Source organism: Ascaphus truei, chromosome 2 (assembly GCF_040206685.1).
Source record: "Ascaphus truei isolate aAscTru1 chromosome 2, aAscTru1.hap1, whole genome shotgun sequence".
Classification (NCBI taxonomy): domain Eukaryota; kingdom Metazoa; phylum Chordata; class Amphibia; order Anura; family Ascaphidae; genus Ascaphus; species Ascaphus truei.
The window spans coordinates 308,977,253-308,995,725 of NC_134484.1; the positions used below are offsets into that span (position 1 = coordinate 308,977,253).

The following is an 18,473-nucleotide window of genomic DNA, read 5'->3' on the forward strand; positions in this document are numbered from 1 at the left end:
ACCCACTAACTACCCACAAGGGAGGCGTACCCACATACCGTTGGGGAACCCCCCCCACCCCCCACCCCCAGTCCCCGCAATCAAAACAATGCACAGCCCCACAATAAACAGCATTCTATTTATTAAATACATTACCCACCCCCTGTGCCCCCCCATAAATACAAGATTTATTCTTTTACATTCAGGGTCCATAACGCAGCCCCACGCTAGTCCCCGGTGGGCTGGCAGGGCACCTGGACAGACCTACAGTTTACCAGCAGCATTCCACAGGTTCTGGAGGCCTGCTGGTGGATCCTGCCAGCACCATGGCGCCCAGGTGGTCTCCTTGGGTCACCATGAGCCACAATTGGGTCCCCACGGTAGGCCCAAGGATGTCTGAGAGCCCCGGGACAAACCCACAGGTGTCTGCGGGGCCTCGGGTGGTTCCCATGGGGGTCTGGGGAACTCACGGGTGCTCACTACGGGTCCACGGTGCCCCCACAGAAGTGGGACCACACATCATCATCCCCGCACCTATGGGTCGGAGGTGCCCCCACAGAAGTGGGACCACACATCGTCATGCCCGCAGACTACGGGTCCGCGGTGCCCCCACAGAAGTGGGACCACACATCATCATCCCCGCATGTGTCACCCGTGGAACCACCAGCCTGATACCCTTTAGGATACCCGAGGATTCCCCGCGGGTGGTCTCCAGAGGTCCCACGCAAAACCACGGAAGTAACCCTGAATGTAAAAAAAATAAACCTGGCCTATACATTCAATACATACACCCTCCCCCCCAACACCTACAGTACAATAATGTGCAAAATAACTATTATCCAGATATGGATAATAGATTAATTGCCCATTATTAAAAACATTAACTAGCATATACAAAAAAATAAAGTACTACTGACCTCATCAATACGAAGTGTCCGTTGCCAGCAAAATCCTTGTCTTGTCCACAACATACATAGCAAATACAAAGCCAATACATTGCAATTACATTCAGATATCAATTAACCCCTTAAACACCTTATCGGATAATAACCGCAAAGGTAATTAAGGGGTTAAGCCACACAGGCACGATACCCACCCTTCACCCATGAATTTGTACTGTGGCTTCATCATGCAACTATATATATATACTGTATATATATACATACAGAGGGACAGTGAGAAAGAGAGAGAGAGAGAGATATACAGTACAGTATATATATATATTGTATATATATATATACTGTATATATATACTGTATATATATATATATATATATACAGTATACACACGTTATATACACACCCATGATAAACCAATATACAGTACAAATAAATGTAGAAGGGTTATCAAAAGCACTGTCCTACAACCAAACACTTCTCCATACAGTACATACTAAATTAAAATCAATTTCCTTTAATATTCATAACTGATCTCTCAATCTAAATCATCACTAAACCTCTGAAAAGCCATTTAAACAACTTACATTCCAATATAAATGATGCCTCAATATCTATGCACCATATACATTCTGCAAATTAATCAAACGTAAACAAAATTCAATTAGCAATCATTATTAACTTCCATAAACAATTCACACTCAATCACGAACAATGAAACCATTAACAGATTCACGCCTAGAGCAGAACAATTAAGCCTTTGAAAAAATATAAGTACCGACAAAAATACAACCTTTACAACCAAGGCTATCTATCCCTGACCTTCCTCAAACACACAATACAATACCAAGGAATACATCTATCTAATTTTAAAATACTTTAAACTCACAAAATAATTAAAAACACTCTAATCTAATCCAGCTTTTAAAACATCATCATTTCTTACCCTGAATGTATACTGTACAGTATATCTCTCTAGACATATATATTGTACATACATACATACAGTGGCAAGAAATGATATACCACAAAAAAAAAGGATGTGACGTCAATGAAAACCTGTCACGTGGTACGGTAGCCAATCAGAGCGTGGGAACTTTATCCTTATTGACGTCACATCCTTTCTCCCCCAAGCCCCTGACACATGGTATACCAGAGCCAATCAGAGTAGGGATAAAGTTCCCACGCTCTGATTGGATCTAGTACCATGTGTGCACGGCCATGTGCCTTTTCATGACGTCATCTTAAAGGCAATTGAAGCAAAGCCATTCTGATTGGCTGTGCTTTCATTCCCTTTAAGTGACGTCATCATTTTTTTTTTATCGGCCAAAACACATGGTTTTCACGGTCCAATCAGGACCGTGGGAACCATGACGCAAAATGTGACGTCATAGGCCTTTAAAAGCCTATGTCGTCTCATTTTGCAGCCAGACGCCGCGGAGGAAGGACCTCCGGAGAAGAAAAAAGACAAGGGCGTGGCCGATGATGGAAAGAAGACCACGCCCTGCCCCGCCCGGAAGGAGATAGAAGAAAGAAGAATACAGATGAAGATGGATTACAAGTAGAAGACCCGTGGATTGGTTTGGATTTTTAGATTAATGTTTATTATTTTGAATGGTTTATTATTCTATGGGTTCCTGATCGTGGATTGGTTCGTGATTAAGCTGCGCAACGGGAGTCGGTGGGGGCAAGTAATGGTAAGTGAACTACAGTAAAGAAATGTATTTTATTTAACTTGTTAATTTTTTCAAAAGGTTTTTTAACATGTGTATTTTTTTTTTTTGTGGTATATCATTTCTTGCCACTGTATGTATGTATGTATGTATACTGTATACAGTATGTCTAGAGAGATATATACATACAGTACAGGGTAAGAAATGATGTTGTTTTAAAATCTGGATTAGATGTGTTTTAAATTATTTTGTGTACAGTATGCTGCTACTGTATGCTTTATTGTGAGTTTAAAGAATTTTAAAATTAGATACTGTAGATGTATTCCTTGGTATTGTATTGTATGTTTGAGGAAGGTCAGGGATAGGCTTGGTTTGTAAAGGTTGTATTTTTGTCGGTACTTATATTTTTTCAAAGGCTTAATTGTTCTGCTCTAGGCGTGAATCTGTTAATGGTTTCATTGTTCGTGATTGAGTGTGAATTGTTTAGGGATGTAAATAATGATTGCTAATTGATTTTTGTTTACGTTTGATTAATTTGCAGAATGTATATGGTGCATAGATTTTATGCATATTGGAATGTGAGTTTTTTAATTGGTTTGTGATCATATACAGTAGATTGTGAGATCAGTTAGGATTTTTAAAGGAAATTGATTTTAATGTAGTGTCTGTATGGAGAAGTGTTTGGTTGTAGGGCAGTATGCTTTTGATAACCCTTCTACATTTATTTGTACTGTATATTGGTTTATCATGGGTGTGTACAGGTATATAAGGTATATAACGTGTGTATATATTATATATATATATATATATATATATATATATATATATATATATATATACTGTACTGTATATCTCTCTCTCTCTCTCTTTCTCTCTGTCCCTCTGTATGTATATATATACAGTATATATATATAGTTGCATGATGAAGCCACAGTACAAATTCATGGGTGAAGGGTGGTTATCGTGCCTGTGTGGCTTAACCCCTTAATTACCTTTGCGGTTATTATCCGATAAGGTGTTTAAGGGGTTAATTGATATCTGAATGTAATTGCAATGTATTGGCTTTGTATTTGCTATGTATGTTGTGGACAAGACAAGGATTTTGCTGGCAACGGACACTTCGTATTGATGAGGTCAGTAGTACTTAATTTTTTTGTATATGCTAGTTAATGTTTTTAATAATGGGCAATTAATCTATTATCCATATCTGGATAATAGTTATTTTGCACATTATTGTACTGTAGGTGTTGGGGGGAGGGTGTATGTATTGAATGTATAGGCCAGGTTTATTTTTTTTACATTCAGGGTTACTTCCGTGGTTTTGCGTGGGACCTCTGGAGACCACCCGCGGGGAATCCTCGGGTATCCTAAAGGGTATCAGGCTGGTGGTTCCATGGGTGACACATGCAGGGATGATGATGTGTGGTCCCACTTCTGTGGGGGCACCGCGGACCCGTAGTCTGCGGGCATGACGATGTGTGGTCCCACTTCTGTGGGGGCACCTCCGACCCGTAGGTGCGGGGATGATGATGTGTGGTCCCACTTCTGTGGGGGCACCGCGGACCCGTAGTGAGCACCCGTGAGTTCCCCAGACCCCCATGGGAACCACCCGAGGCCCCGCAGACACCTGTGGGTTTGACCCGGGGCTCCCAGACATCCTTGGGCCTACCGTGGGGACCCAATTGTGGCTCATGGTGACCCAAGGAGACCACCTGGGCGCCATGGTGCTGGCAGGATCCACCAGCAGGCCTCCAGAACCTGTGGAATGCTGCTGGTAAACTGTAGGTCTGTCCAGGTGCCCTGCCAGCCCACTGGGGACTAGCGTGGGGCTGCGTTATGGACCCTGAATGTAAAAGAATAAATCTTGTATTTATGGGGGGGCACAGGGGGTGGGTAATGTATTTAATAAATAGAATGCTGTTTATTGTGGGGTTGTGCATTGTTTTGATTGCGGGGACTGGGGGTGGGGGGTGGGGGGGGGGTTCCCCAATGGTATGTGGGTAGGCCTCCCTTGTGGGTAGTTAGTGGGTGAGGGTTGAGGGTGGTTAGGCCTCACGGGGTGGGGGGTTAGAGTGGGAGGGTATGTACAGTAGGCGTCCCGAGTGGTGGGTGAGGGTGGGTTAACCCCTTCATGACTGTAGCGGTTAATAACCGCTATGGTGATTAAGGGGTTAGGGGACATTACTTTGTATGTTTTAATTTTTGTGTCTGTTTTGCAGAAACGGAGGGGCCATGGCCAGGATGGGGGGGGGGGGTAACGGTACAGTATGTGGGTAGGGGGTGAGGGTGGTTAGACCTCACAGTACATTATGCACATTGGGTCCCCCCCCCCTCCCCACATTTACATACACTACACGACATCAATGCAGGGAGGGTTTACCAATGCAGGGAGGGTTTACCAATGCAGGTAAGGCTTTAGGCCTTTATATCTCTCTCCCTTCATTGTAATCTGTTTAACAGAAACATTAGGGGGGAAGGGGCTTTAGGCCTTTATATCTCTCTCCCTTCAGTGTAATCTGCTTAACAGAAACATTAGGGGGGAGGGGGCTTTAAACAATGCTGTGTATAATGTATAAGGTTTTTTACAATTAGATAGATGTAATCCTTGGTATTGTAAGGGTTAGCTTTGGTTTTAAATTGTGTTTTCTGGTTGGTACTTACTGTACAGTATATATTGACTTTTGTTTACTTGATTGGTTAAAGTGTTTGTTTGGAAGTGTTTGTACAGTATTTACTGGAAGAGTAACTTGCAATTATATTGTTAACATTCATTTGCAGAATGTACAGTATATGGTGCATAGATTTAATGCTATGCATCATTTACAGTATACAATGTAAATGCAATGTACTGTGTGGATTGGAATGTTATGTTTTATATTGTAAAATCAGTTAGGATTATTAAATGGATTATTATTATTATTGTCTGTACTGTATAGAGAAGCGTTATTTGTAGGACAGTATGATTTTGATAACCATTCTACATGTACTGTATTTGTATATTGGTTCATCATCTGTGTGTATATACTGTATACTGTATACATATATATATATATATATATATATATATATATATATATATATATATATATATATGTATATATATATATATATATATATATATATATATATATATATATATATATGTATACAGTATATATATACTGTACACAGTATATACTGTATATGTACTGTATAGGGATTGTTATTATATATACTGTATACTGTATATATATATCCAGTATATATACAGTATATACTGTACAGTATATATTTATTTCTCTTCATGTATTTATTTATTTATTTAGATTTATTTATTAATTGTGGAGCTGATGTGCGTGAATTTTTTTTATTGGGGGTGAGGGGGGTGTTTGGCCCTTGGTGTGAGTTTAGGACTTGCAGCAGCAGCACAATTAATAAATAAATCTAAATAAATAAATAAATAAATGACAATAAATACATTTGAAAAACATTTTTATTGATAGTGTAGATGTGCAGGGGGTCTCCGGAGCTGAAGCGCACAGGTTTTAGGTCTGGGGACCCCATGCCCCCCGAGATACAGGCCCCTTTAGGGGGTGCCGGTATCCCTCTGCTCTGCTTGGTTTACAGGCCGCGATCACGTGATCGGGGCCTTTAACGCAGAGCACTCAGCACTCAAAAACACAGGCCAGGCAGATTTAACACACACACACAATAGGGGGAGGTTTTTTTTACATAGATTGCAGGGAAGCTTAACGCACACACACAATAGGGGGATAGGGGGAGGGGGTTTTACATAGATTAGAGAGAAGGCAGGGAGTTTTAAAAGCGAGAATAGGGGGAGGGGGTTTTACATAGATTAGAGAGAAGGCAGGGAGTTTTAAAAGCGAGAATAGGGGGAGGGGGTTTTACATAGATTAGAGAGAAGGCAGGGAGTTTTAACACAGACATGAAAAATATGTATTGAATGTATTAATTGTTTATTATGCCTTAACCCCTTCATTGCCTTAGCGGCTATGCACATCTACACTATCAATAAAAATGTATTTCAAATGTATTTATTGTCATTTATTTATTTAGATTTATTTATTTATTTTTTGGCGGCTGCTGTGTGTGTGTGTATTTTTTTATTGTGGGTAGCGGGAGGGTGGGTGAATGGGGTATTAGCCCCAATGATGGTTGGGGAGGGCTTGCGGGGGGGGGGGGGTAGCGGGAGGGCTTAACCCCTTCATGACCGTAGCGGTATTAACTGCTACGGTCGTGAAGGGGTTAAGTGCACCCGCAACCCCCCCCCTCCCGCAAGTCCTAAACTCACACCAAGGGCCAAATACCCCCCTCACCCATCCCCACTACACACAATAAAGCGGGCACGGTGGGTTAACCCCTTCATTGCCTTAGCGGCTATCCGCTATGGTAAGGACGCAGCAATTTCTGTAATTTTAATAATATTGAGCAGGAGCAGGGGGGGTCCCTGAGCATTAAGTTCTGGCTCAGGGAACCCCCTGCTCACTGTACAATATTATTAAAATACAGAAATGATGCTTCTTTACCATAGCGCATAGCCGCTAAGGTAAAGAACGAGTGTTTATTTATACTGTATATTGTATGTGTTTTATTGATACTGTACATGTGCAGAGGGTCTCCAGAGCAGAAGCGCACAGGTTTCAGGTCTGGGGACCCCGTGCCCCCCGAGATACAGGCCCCTTTAGGGGGTGCCGGTATCCCTCTGCTGTGCTTGGTTTACAGGCCGCGATCACGTGATCGGGGCCTTTAAACGCAGAGGGATACCGGCACCCCCTAAAGGGGCCTGTATCTCGGGGGGCACGGGGTCCCCAGACCTAAAACCAACACGATTCAGCTCCGGAGACCCCCTGCACATCTACACTATCAATAAAAATGTATTTCAAATGTATTTATTGTCATTTATTTATTTATTTATTTAGATTTATTTATTTATTTTTTGGCGGCTGCTGTGTGTGTGTGTATTTTTTTATTGTGGGTAGCGGGAGGGTGGGTGAATGGGGTATTAGCCCCAACGATTGTTGGGGAGGGCTTGCGGGGTCTGGGGGGGTAGCGGGAGGGCTTAACCCCTTCATGACCGTAGCGGTATTAACTGCTACGGTCGTGAAGGGGTTAAGTGCACCCGCAACCCCCCCCCCCTCCCGCAAGTCCTAAACTCACACCAAGGGCCAAATACCCCCCTCACCCATCCCCACTACACACAATAAAGCGGGCACGGTGGGTTAACCCCTTCATTGCCTTAGCGGCTATCCGCTATGGTAATGACGCAGCATTTTCTGTAATTTTAATAATACTGAGCAGGAGCAGGGGGGGTCCCTGAGCATTAATTTCTGGCTCAGGGAACCCCCTGCTCACTGTACAATATTATTAAAATACAGAAATGATGCTTCTTTACCATAGCGCATAGCCGCTAAGGTAAAGAACGAGTGTTTATTTATACTGTATATTGTATGTGTTTTATTGATACTGTACATGTGCAGAGGGTCTCCAGAGCAGAAGCGCACAGGTTTCAGGTCTGGGGACCCCGTGCCCCCGAGATACAGGCCCCTTTAGGGGGTGCCGGTATCCCTCTGCTCTGCTTGGTTTACAGGCCGCGATCACGTGATCGGGGCCTTTAAACGCAGAGGGATACCGGCACCCCCTAAAGGAGCCTGTATCTCGGGGGGCACGGGGTCCCCAGACCTAAAACCAACGCGATTAAGCTCCGGAGACCCCCTGCACATCTACACTATCAATAAAAATGTATTTCAAATAATTTTTATTGTGCCGATGTTTGCGCAGAGAGAGAGCAGCGGATCTCTCTCTGCTGCAAACACATCACGCCTCCGCCGCCCATACAGTAGTATCATTTATGTATATGCATACAGTATACAGTACTGTATGTGTACAGTACTGTATGTTAGGGCTTATAGGGGTTGTTGCTATACAGTATATATATATATACTGTACAGTATATACTGTATACTGCATTACAATTCATTATAGGGGACGGCTTCACAGAGAACAGCTCGCAAGCGCCACCATGTGTATTTTCACGGCATTGCAGTATTTCAGCAAGCCGGAATAAAAAGCTTAAATCCCTGCCGGAAAAGAACGCAATGCACTCTGGCAGAAAACGATCAGAAACCTGAATACACCCGAGTATACCCGAATTCGCGGGACTAGCCGAGCTCGAATAAAGTGTGTCGCCAGTGTAGGAACGCCGTGTGATGCGTCAGCGGGGCGGTCCGTGACCGGAGTAGCTGCGGATGTGACAGTATCCCCCCCTTGAGGTGAGACCTCCAGGCGACCCAGAGATGGTTTTTCCGGGTACCTACGGTGGAAGGCATAAATGAGACGGTTGGCATGTACCTGATGATGAGGAATCCACTCTCTCTCTTCCGGGCCATAGCCTTTCCAGTGTACGAGATATTGCAATCCTCCTCTGGACATCCTAGAGTTGAGGATAGTCTGTACCTCGTATTCTCGTTGACCCTCTACCAGTATAGTTTGTGGCGGTTTAGGTTGCCCCTTGGAGGAAGAGTCTTGTAGGTATTGTTTTAGAAGGGAGGAGTGAAAAATCAGAGGGAATTCTCATAGATTTAGGCAGTTCTAGCCGATAGGCTACTGGGTTGATCCTTTTAGTGATGCGGAAGGGGCCAATGAAGCGTGGTGCCAGTTTGGGTGAAGTTACCTTTAAACGAATGTTTTTGGTGGATAACCAGACCCTTTGTCCTACAGAGTACCCTGGGACCTCTCTTCGGTGACGATCCGCTTGTCTCTTCTGTAGTCTACCAGCGTGCTGTAGGTTTAGATGGATCTTCTGCCATACACTACCGACACACTTTATTGAAGTGTGGTCGGTACCGCAAGCCGGGAAATCTCCCGGCTTGCTAGTGGCCGCCCCTCGGCGTGCCGCGCGTCATAGACGCGCGGTCACGCGTCATCGGGAGCGTGCGCCCGCTGCACGCGTGTCCAGGGGCTCCCCGAGGGAGCCCTGGTGTCCCGCGATCGCGGGACAGCGGCAGGGGGTTCCGGGGGACCCGGCGGACCCGGCAGCGGTAGGGAGAGCGCCCCGATCGGAGGGCGCTCTTCCGCTGCTTCGGCGTGCGCCCGTCACACTCGGGCGCGCGCCAGGCTACTGCTGCGGCACAGAACGGGCAAATGCTCGAATAAACTGTGCCGCAGCAGTAAGTCTTGTAAGTGAAGGATCTTGTCCTCTGCGGCCGGGACTCCAGACTTCGAGATAAGAGAAGGGAGCGCAGAAGGATGGAACCCGTAGTTGATCATGAATGGTGATTGTTGAGATGATTCATTCCGAAGATTGTTATGGGAGAATTCTGCCCATGGAAGAAGTTCTGCCCAGTCGTCATGAGTATCAGCAACAAAACACCTTAAAAATTGTTCCAGAGACTGATTGGTGCGTTCAGTTTGCCCATTGGTCTGGGGGTGATAGCCTGACGAGAAATGTAGTGTGACGTCCAGACTCTTACAGAACGCTCTCCAGAATCGTGAAATGAATTGGGATCCTCTGTCAGATACTATGTTCCGGGGAGTACCATGTAACCTGAAGATCTCCCTGATAAAAACGTCGGACAACATTGATGCGGTGGGTAGACCTTTCATGGGAATGAAGTGTGCCTGTTTTGAAAACCTGTCCACCACTACGAGTATGGTGTCCATGCCTCTAGATTTAGGCAACTCAACAATAAAGTCCATAGATATGTGTGTCCATGGACGTTCCGGGATCGGTAATGGATGAAGAAGACCCGCAGGTCTGTTGTGTGGCGTCTTGTTCCGTGCACAAATAGCGCATGAAGATACAAAAGCTTGTATGTCCCTCCGCATATTGGGCCACCAGAATGTGCGTTCGATGAGCTCAGTAGTTCTTTTGGTGCCAGGATGACCAGCTGTCTTGGATGAATGTCCCCACTCCATGACTCTCCTCTGGTAAAGAAGTGGAGTGAACAAACGATCCTCTGGAACCTTGAGTCCTGCTGGGATGTTGTTTTAAGCCTTGGTAATAGCAGGCAAGGCGCTGAAAGTACTGGCTGCCACAATGCAAGTGGATGGAAGAATGGTCTCCTGCTGTTCCACCCTGTTATCCTCTACCAGGAACTTTCGAGACAACGCGTCGGCTTTAATGTTCTTAGAGCCTGGGATATATGAAATGAGGAAGTTGAAGCGTGTAAAGAATAAGGACCATCTTGCCTGGCGAGACCCGAGTCGCCGTGCTCCCTCAATGTACAGTAGGTTCTTATGGTCTGTTAATATTGTGACAGGTGTCTCCGTACCCTCCAGTAGATGTCTCCACTCCTCCAAGGCCAGTTTGATCGCGAGGAGCTCCCGGTTACCCACGTCATAATTCCTTTGAGCGGAGGAATTATTTTTAGAAAAATACGCACAGGGGTGAAGTGGAGCTTGAGGATTCTTTCTCTGGGAGAGTATAGCACCTGCTCCTATATCGGAGGCGTCTACCTCTAAGGAAAATGGTAATGAAGGATCTGGGTGTACCAAGATGGGTGCTGAGGCGAATGCCGTCTTTATCCTCTCGAAGGCCTGGAGAGCTTCGTTAGACCAATTAGTAGGGTCAGCTCCTTTCTGAGTGAGCGCCGTGATGGGTGCTACTACCGATGAGAATCCTTGAATGAACCTCCGGTAATAGTTGGCGAAGCCGAGGAACCTTTGGATAGCCTTGAGGGAGAGAGGACAGGGCCATTCGAGTACAGCTTTGACCTTGCTGGGGTCCATAGCGAGTCCAGTGTCCGATATAATATAGCCGAGAAATGAGGTAGATCTTTGGTGGAAATGGCATTTCTCAAGCTTAGCAAATAAGTGGTTCTCTCTTAAGCGCTGCAAGACTTGTTTGACGTGAGTAGTATGTTCCGGCATGGATCTGGAAAAAATTAATATATCATCCAGGTATACAATCACATGACGATCCAGAAGGTCTCTAAAGATGTCATTAACAAAGTCTTGGAAGACCGCAGGGGCATTGCACAACCCAAACGGCATAACTCGGTACTCGTAATGCCCGTCGCGAGTATTGAATGCTGTCTTCCATTCGTCTCCTTGTCTGATTCTGACCAGATTATAGGCGCCTCTGAGATCCAGCTTGGTGAAGATCTTAGCTCCTTGGAGTTTGTCAAACAATTCTGTTATTAACGGAAGGGGGTAGCGGTTCTTTATGGTAAGTTTGTTGAGACTGCGATAGTCTATGCAGGGTCTGAGGGTTCCGTCCTTTTTCTTGACGAAGAAAAAACCCGTCCCCGCAGGTGATGAGGATTTACGAATGAACCCCCTCTGAAGATTCTCCTGGATATATAGTCTCATAGCCTGAGTCTCAGGTATGGACAATGGGTATGATCCTCCTCTCGGGGGCATGGTACCGGGTAGAAGATCGATTGGGCAATCGTACGCACGATGTGGCGGAAGTTCCTCTGCCTGGCGTTTGTCAAAGACGTCGCGAAACTCTTCATATATCTCCGGTAGCTGTATCCTGTCAGGATCCGTGAGTTCCAGACCTGCCACCGATTTAGGAGTAGCTATGCAATGTTCCAAGCAATAGGAACTCCAACGTAGAGGCGTGGACTCTGTCCAGTTGACGACTGGATTGTGGATCCGGAGCCATGGGAGTCCTAGAATAACGTCCGTGGAGGGAGTGTGGATAATATCCAGTGTTAAGGTCTCGGAGTGAGCGTCACCGGTCGAGATCTTAAGGGGCACAGTTTGCAAGGAAATGAACGCAGGCTGCAAGGGTCGTCCGTCGATGGCTTCAAGGGCTACCGGTCGATCTTTGGGTACCAACGGTATCTTATTCTTGATTGCGAAATCTTGGTCAACGAAGTTTCCCCCTGACCCCGAATCCAGAAAGGCCCGTGTCTGTACTGTGAAGGTCTCACCGGATATGGAGATGGGTAGGTAAATCCTAGTAGAGGGTTGAGGAGGGGGAAAGGTTGCAGTGCCCAGCGTGATCCTCCTTATACTCACTGGGCTTTGGCGTTTCCCGGTTTAATGGGACAGTTGAACACCAGGTGTCCGTTATTGCCACAGTAGAGGCACAAGCCCGCTCGTCTTCTCCGTTGCCTCTCAACAGGTGAAAGAGTAGTCCCTCCTAGCTGCATGGGTTCGTCTAGGATGGGAGTTGTGGAGAGTAGAGGGCCTATGGTGGAAAAAGAGGAAGATTGTATACCTCGAGGTTGTTTGTTCTTTTCCATCTTTCTCTCTTGTAGACGCTGATCCATGCGGATGCATAGGTCTATCAGATTCTCCAATCCGGCAGGGCGATCAAGAGATGCCAGTTCGTCCTTCAGACGTTCGGACAGACCCTGCCAGAAGGCTGCAGATAGGGCCTCATCATTCCAGCCGGTCTCCGTCGCCACCAAATCCAGGGCATAGCGAGCCACAGTCCGGTCTCCCTGGGAAATATTAAGCAGAGTAGATGCGGCGGTAACCTTAAGCCCTGGGGTGTCAAACACCCTTCTGAACTCGACGATGAAGAGGGCGAGGTTTGAAGTCAGATCGGGGCGTTGCTCCCAGATAGGGGATGCCCAGGCTAGAGCGGCATCCATCAGCAAGGAGAGTATGTATGCGACTTTTGATCGTGAGGAAGGGAAGTGCGAGGGAAGTAACTCAAACTGTATGGAGCACTGGTTCAGGAACCCTCGGCAACCGTTGGGATCCCCAGCATACCGGTTGGGCGTAGGTAATCTTGGCTCAGTGGTATGTGTCGTGAGTGCGGGAATGGTTGCAAGTGGCGCGGCGTTGATGGTAGATACGGTCAGGCGTCTAACTTGCTCGGTAAGGGTATCTACGTCTTGTTTGAGTTGGGTGACTAGTTTCTCCTTAAGCGTGAATGATCCGGTAAGTTGCCGGAAGCATTCCTCATGTGTGTCTAGGCGTCGGGCCACCTCAGCGGCGTCCATGTTTGTTGGGCTGAGCATATTGTCATGCTGCGCTCACCACAAACAGGACGGAAGACCGCGGGGCTGAGGTGGGGATAGAAAGGCACCGACCCACAACCACGCAGTCCTGTCCGGAATGCGTAGTCCAAGTCGTACCGCGTCGTGGGGTTGGAGAGGTCAGGGTAGTCAGGGTACTTGCCGTGATCCGGGATTGGAGAGTAGAGGATAGTAGATTTCCGTAGCCAAGGTCCAGGGTAATAGAAGGTAGAATGGTCGAGAGCGAAGCCGGGTTCAAAGTGCTGGAGAAGGTAGGAGTCCAAAGAACAGCCAGGTTCAAGTATCAGGAAACAGACAGGTCAGGCCAAGCAAAGTTCAAGCAACACAAAACAGCAGCGGTGAGCACAATGCATAAACAGGAGTTTATGCTCAGCAAGGAATGCCAGACAGGAGCAGGTATATATGCAGGGAGGATCCAATTACATTGCAAGGGTGTGATCCGGTCCTCCAATGGTGTCCGAGCAGCAGTAATTAGAAACAGCCTGCAGGTCATGCTTTCCTGGTGATTGCCTTGGTTGTCGAGCAACCCGCGCGCGTGCGCGATGCGCGTCGCGGAGCGCTGACGTCACGCGGGTGTACGGCCGAGTTCCCTCCCAGTGGGAGGTGCTGGCAGCTTCTCACTGAGCGTGCGTGTACTGCCCTAGCCGTGCGTGTGCGCATAGGAACGCCGTGTGACGCGTCAGCGGGGCGGTCCGTGACCGGAGTAGCTGCGGATGTGACACCGTCGCCTTAAACTCAACATGGCTAAAACAGAGCTCCTCATACTTCCTCCCAAACCTGGCCCTACTACCTCCTTCCACATTACTGTTGGAAATACAATCATTCACCCAGTAGCCCAAGCATGCTGCCTAGGGCTCACACTCGACTCCTCTCTCACATTCGCCCCTCACATTCAAAACATTTCTAAAACTTGTCGCTTTTTCCTCCGCTATATAACAAAGATATGCCCTTTCCTCTGTTGCTCGACTGCTAAAACTCTGACTCAGGCCCTCATTCTCTCCCGTCTTGATTACTATAGCCTCCTTCTGTCCGGCCTTCCTGCCTCTCATCTATCTCCCCTACAATCTATCCTAAATGCTGCTGCCAGAATCACTCTACTCTTTCCTAGATCTGTCTCAGCATCTCCCCTCATGAAATCCCTCTCCTGGCTTCCGATCAAATCCCACATCTCACACTCCATTCTTCTCCTCACTTTTAAAGCTTTACACTCTTCTGCCCCTCCTTACATCTCAGCCCTAATTTCTCGCAATGCACCATCCCGACTCTTGCGTTCTGCTCAAGGATGTCTTCTTTCTACCCCCTTTGTATCTAAAGCCCTCTCCCGCCTTAAACCTTTTTCACTGACTACCCCACACCTCTGGATTGCCCTTCCCCTCAATACCCGACTAGCACCCTCTCTATCCACCTTTAAGACCCACCTTAAGACACACTTGCTTAAAGAAGCATATGAATAGACTGTGGATATTCTGAACACATGATACATAAAGCTTGGCCCCCTGCAGACGCACTTACCAGAACTCCCTCCTACTGTCTCTGTACGTTCTCCCTACCTACCAATTAAACTGTAAGCTCCTCGGGGCAGGGACTCCTCTTCCTTAATGTTACTTTAATGTCTAAAGCACTTATTCCCATGATCTGTTATTTATATTATCTGTTATTTTTTCGATTACCACATTTATTACTACTGTGAAACGCTACTGTATGTATATTAATGGCGCTATATAAATAAAGACATACAATACAATACATAATGTTTTCTTAAAATCCCACAATTTTTCAGCCCTAATAACTTTATTTATTTATTCTTTCTCTCGTTGGATTTCTAAATCTGTTTGGCAGTGATGGCTTTCTACACTAGTTCCCAATGTTCATGTGTGTGGAACCACAAAATGAAAATTTCTCTAACAGCAGCAGCCAATTCATGAAAGCGTCTTAGTCTTTCTGTGTTAATTTCTCATGGCTGGAGGGAGGTATTGATAGCTAGTCCTATGCCTTTATCAGTGCTTTGTGGGGGTGGGGGGAAGGTGAGATGCAACTGAATTGGTCTGTCTGTAGTGCATGGATGAGCGTGAAGGATTACTGTCGAACACCACTTAATGAACTGTTTGCAAATGTAATAAAAGTTACAGTATCACTTCATTACCTGTATGTGTGTGGATGATTTCTGTTAACAGTAGGAACAGCAGACCAAGCCCTACAAAGATTGAGATTGATGTTATTGAATACATACTGTACCCTGCACACAATTTTTTTTTTGTTTCCGACCGGGATCATTTGCACATGCCAAGTCTGAGGATACTGCAATATGCCATCTAATAGAGAAATAAAAAAGTAGTGATGTTAAAAATGTAAAAATTAATAAAATATGAAAACAATGCATCACATACAGTAATGTTTTCTTAAAATCCCATAATTATTCAGCCCTTCTCAAGAAAAAAAATGTTACTATATGTTTTTTTATTTTTTTTCTCGTTGAAATTCTAAGTCCGATTGGCAGTAAGGCTTTCTACACTTGTTCCCAATGCGCATGTGTGTGGAACCAGGAAATGGAAATTTCTCTAACAGCAGCCAAATCATGAAAGCGCCTGTGTTTATGTGTTAATTTTTCATGGTCAAGGGGAGGTGTTGATGACGAGTCAAATGCCTTTTGCTTTGCTTTGTGACGGGGTGGGGGGAGGTGAGATGCAACTTAATTGTCTGTCTGTAGTGCATGGATGAGTATGAAGAATTACTGTCAAAAAAACACTTTATGAACTGTTTGCAAATGTAATAAAAGTTACAGTATTACTTCACTGCCTGTGTGTGGGGGAAGATTTCTGTTAACAGTAGGAACAGCAGACCAAGCCCTACAAAGGTTGAGATTTGTTATTGAATACATACTGTACCCCCGCAACCTCCAATTTTTTGTTACATTTTTTTGTTGTTTCCGACCTGGGATAAATTGCACATGCCAAGTCTGAGAATACTGCAATATGCCACCCCAGAGAAATAAAAGTTAGTGATGTTAAAAATGTAAAAATTGATTAAATATGAAAACAATGCATCACATATGTATATATACAAAGCGGCCCCAGCACACAAATAGATACAATAGTCAATTGTCAATTTGAATAAGTCAATAAAGGTATATTTGGCAAAATTTGTAGCAGCTGTACAATATACACAAATGCAGGGTCTGGAGATCACATCTCGCGGAACAACAACTACAATAATGTGGAGGGAAGTCAGTGGTTTGGGGTGAAAAAAGGGGGATTGAGGATAACAAAAGGAGGAAAAAAACAGAAAAAAGATATAATACACGTAAAAAATGTAGGGTGAAAAAAGTAGGGGGTGTAAGAAATCCAATTTAGCAATAATTATATTGTAATGAATGAATCTGTTATCAAAGGCAGAATGTTAAATTATACAGTATAATAGTCTGGACTTTCCTTCATATCTATATATTATATCTGATTGTATTTTCGGTTATAGAGTTATTTTGACGGTGCAGCTGTCCTAAAAGGTCAGAGTGGGCAGAAACCCTGTTTAGGTTTGACACTGAGTGACTATTGACAACTGTGACTTTAGCTGAGAGTAGAGGCTGTGACAAAAGCTCTGAGACTCTTCCAGTCCTTACTGTATTTGGTATTCTATGTTTAGAATAAGTGTGCTGTTTCTGATTCGATCATAGTTTGAAACTGCAGGACCTAATTTGGAATAGAAATATATAATAAGAGAGCTGATTCAAGGAATATTTTATGGATAAATACAACAGTGAGCTTAGTAAGCTTTAGGAAGGAAGGAAGGATAGAGAGAAGATAGGCCAGAGGAAGAAAGACCAGGCCAGAGTGATGATATCATGAAGAGGATAAAGAAATGTTAATACCTGGAGAGATTAACAGAAAGAAGGTTACTATGTGCAACTATTCTTAAGAATATCAATCTATTTGAAACATCATCGTCATTCTTACTATTTTTGTATGTAAGTAATTATTTTCAAAATAAACGTTTTTGTTTTTGTGTGCAAACGACAAGAATGCTGAATTCTGTTATACTGATGTAAATCTACAGAAAAAGCGAATTTAAGGACATTTAACAGGGGCAACAAACGTTTTGGGGCCTCTGACGCACCTTCTTCAAACCCGTTCCCACAGATAGAAATGTTCTGTGGTACTTCCCTAATTAACATACCTCCAACACCAAAATCTCTAGATAAACAAATACTGAGCACATATGATTTACTAGATGCATAAACCTAGTCTAAATAACATCAAGGTAATCTTACCTGTATAGTGCAGTTAATCACAAAATATGATCAAGGGAATGTGAATAAGTAATATTGCTAAATCCAATAACTTGTATAATGAGTATATTCAGACAATCACAAAATGTGATGAAGGATATGCAAATAAGCAATATTGCTAAACACTTCATAGGAGGCTATTGGATTGCTAACATACAGTGCAAGTTCCACCTTCTAAAGTCAAAGCCTGAGACTAACAGCTGGAGGAAAACAAGTAAGTATAAATGAAGCAAATATGGCAAAATATGAATCCTTTGCTGTTGAAAACATCTATGACTCTCCTGGGGCAGTCTTCAGTGGTCCCTGTGACAGGCAAGTGGGTGTCACAACTTTGTCAACACTCCAGATTATCATGGGGAGGGGAGAGCTCAACCAATCAGGCATTAGAGTGGGCTGGATTGCTGACGTCATCTGCATCATTAGAGTTCCCGGATGCAAGCCTGGTGTGAGGATGTAAACAACAGAATCTCTTCTCCAGAGCAATCTTAGACAGAGCTCTCTTCATGCACTGAGAGTCTCACTGTGATTCATATGAGCACTGTGTGTGACCAAGTTTGGCATTTGCACACAGGCTGCAGCTGCATCTGAGCCTGTTCAAGTAGTTGTACAGTGATATAAGTATAGAACCTACTAATTAAGAATACAAACATTAGTAAACCCATATGTATAGTGAGACACATGATGCCTATGCCTATGTAATAATAA

General features: G+C 44.7%; 1 long non-coding RNA gene across 1 annotated transcript in view; it reads right to left on the minus strand.

Moving 5' to 3' along the window:
- The window catches only part of LOC142488675 (uncharacterized), a 41,659-nt gene extending 23,599 nt beyond the window's left edge, over positions 1 to 18,060 (minus strand). The window contains exons 1-2 of the long non-coding RNA XR_012799573.1: positions 17,751 to 18,060; positions 15,630 to 15,798 (exon numbers count right to left, since the gene is read on the minus strand). This is a non-coding gene — a long non-coding RNA (uncharacterized LOC142488675). The remainder of the gene's footprint in view (positions 1 to 15,629; positions 15,799 to 17,750) is intronic.
- Between the last annotated feature and the right edge of the window lie 413 nt (positions 18,061 to 18,473).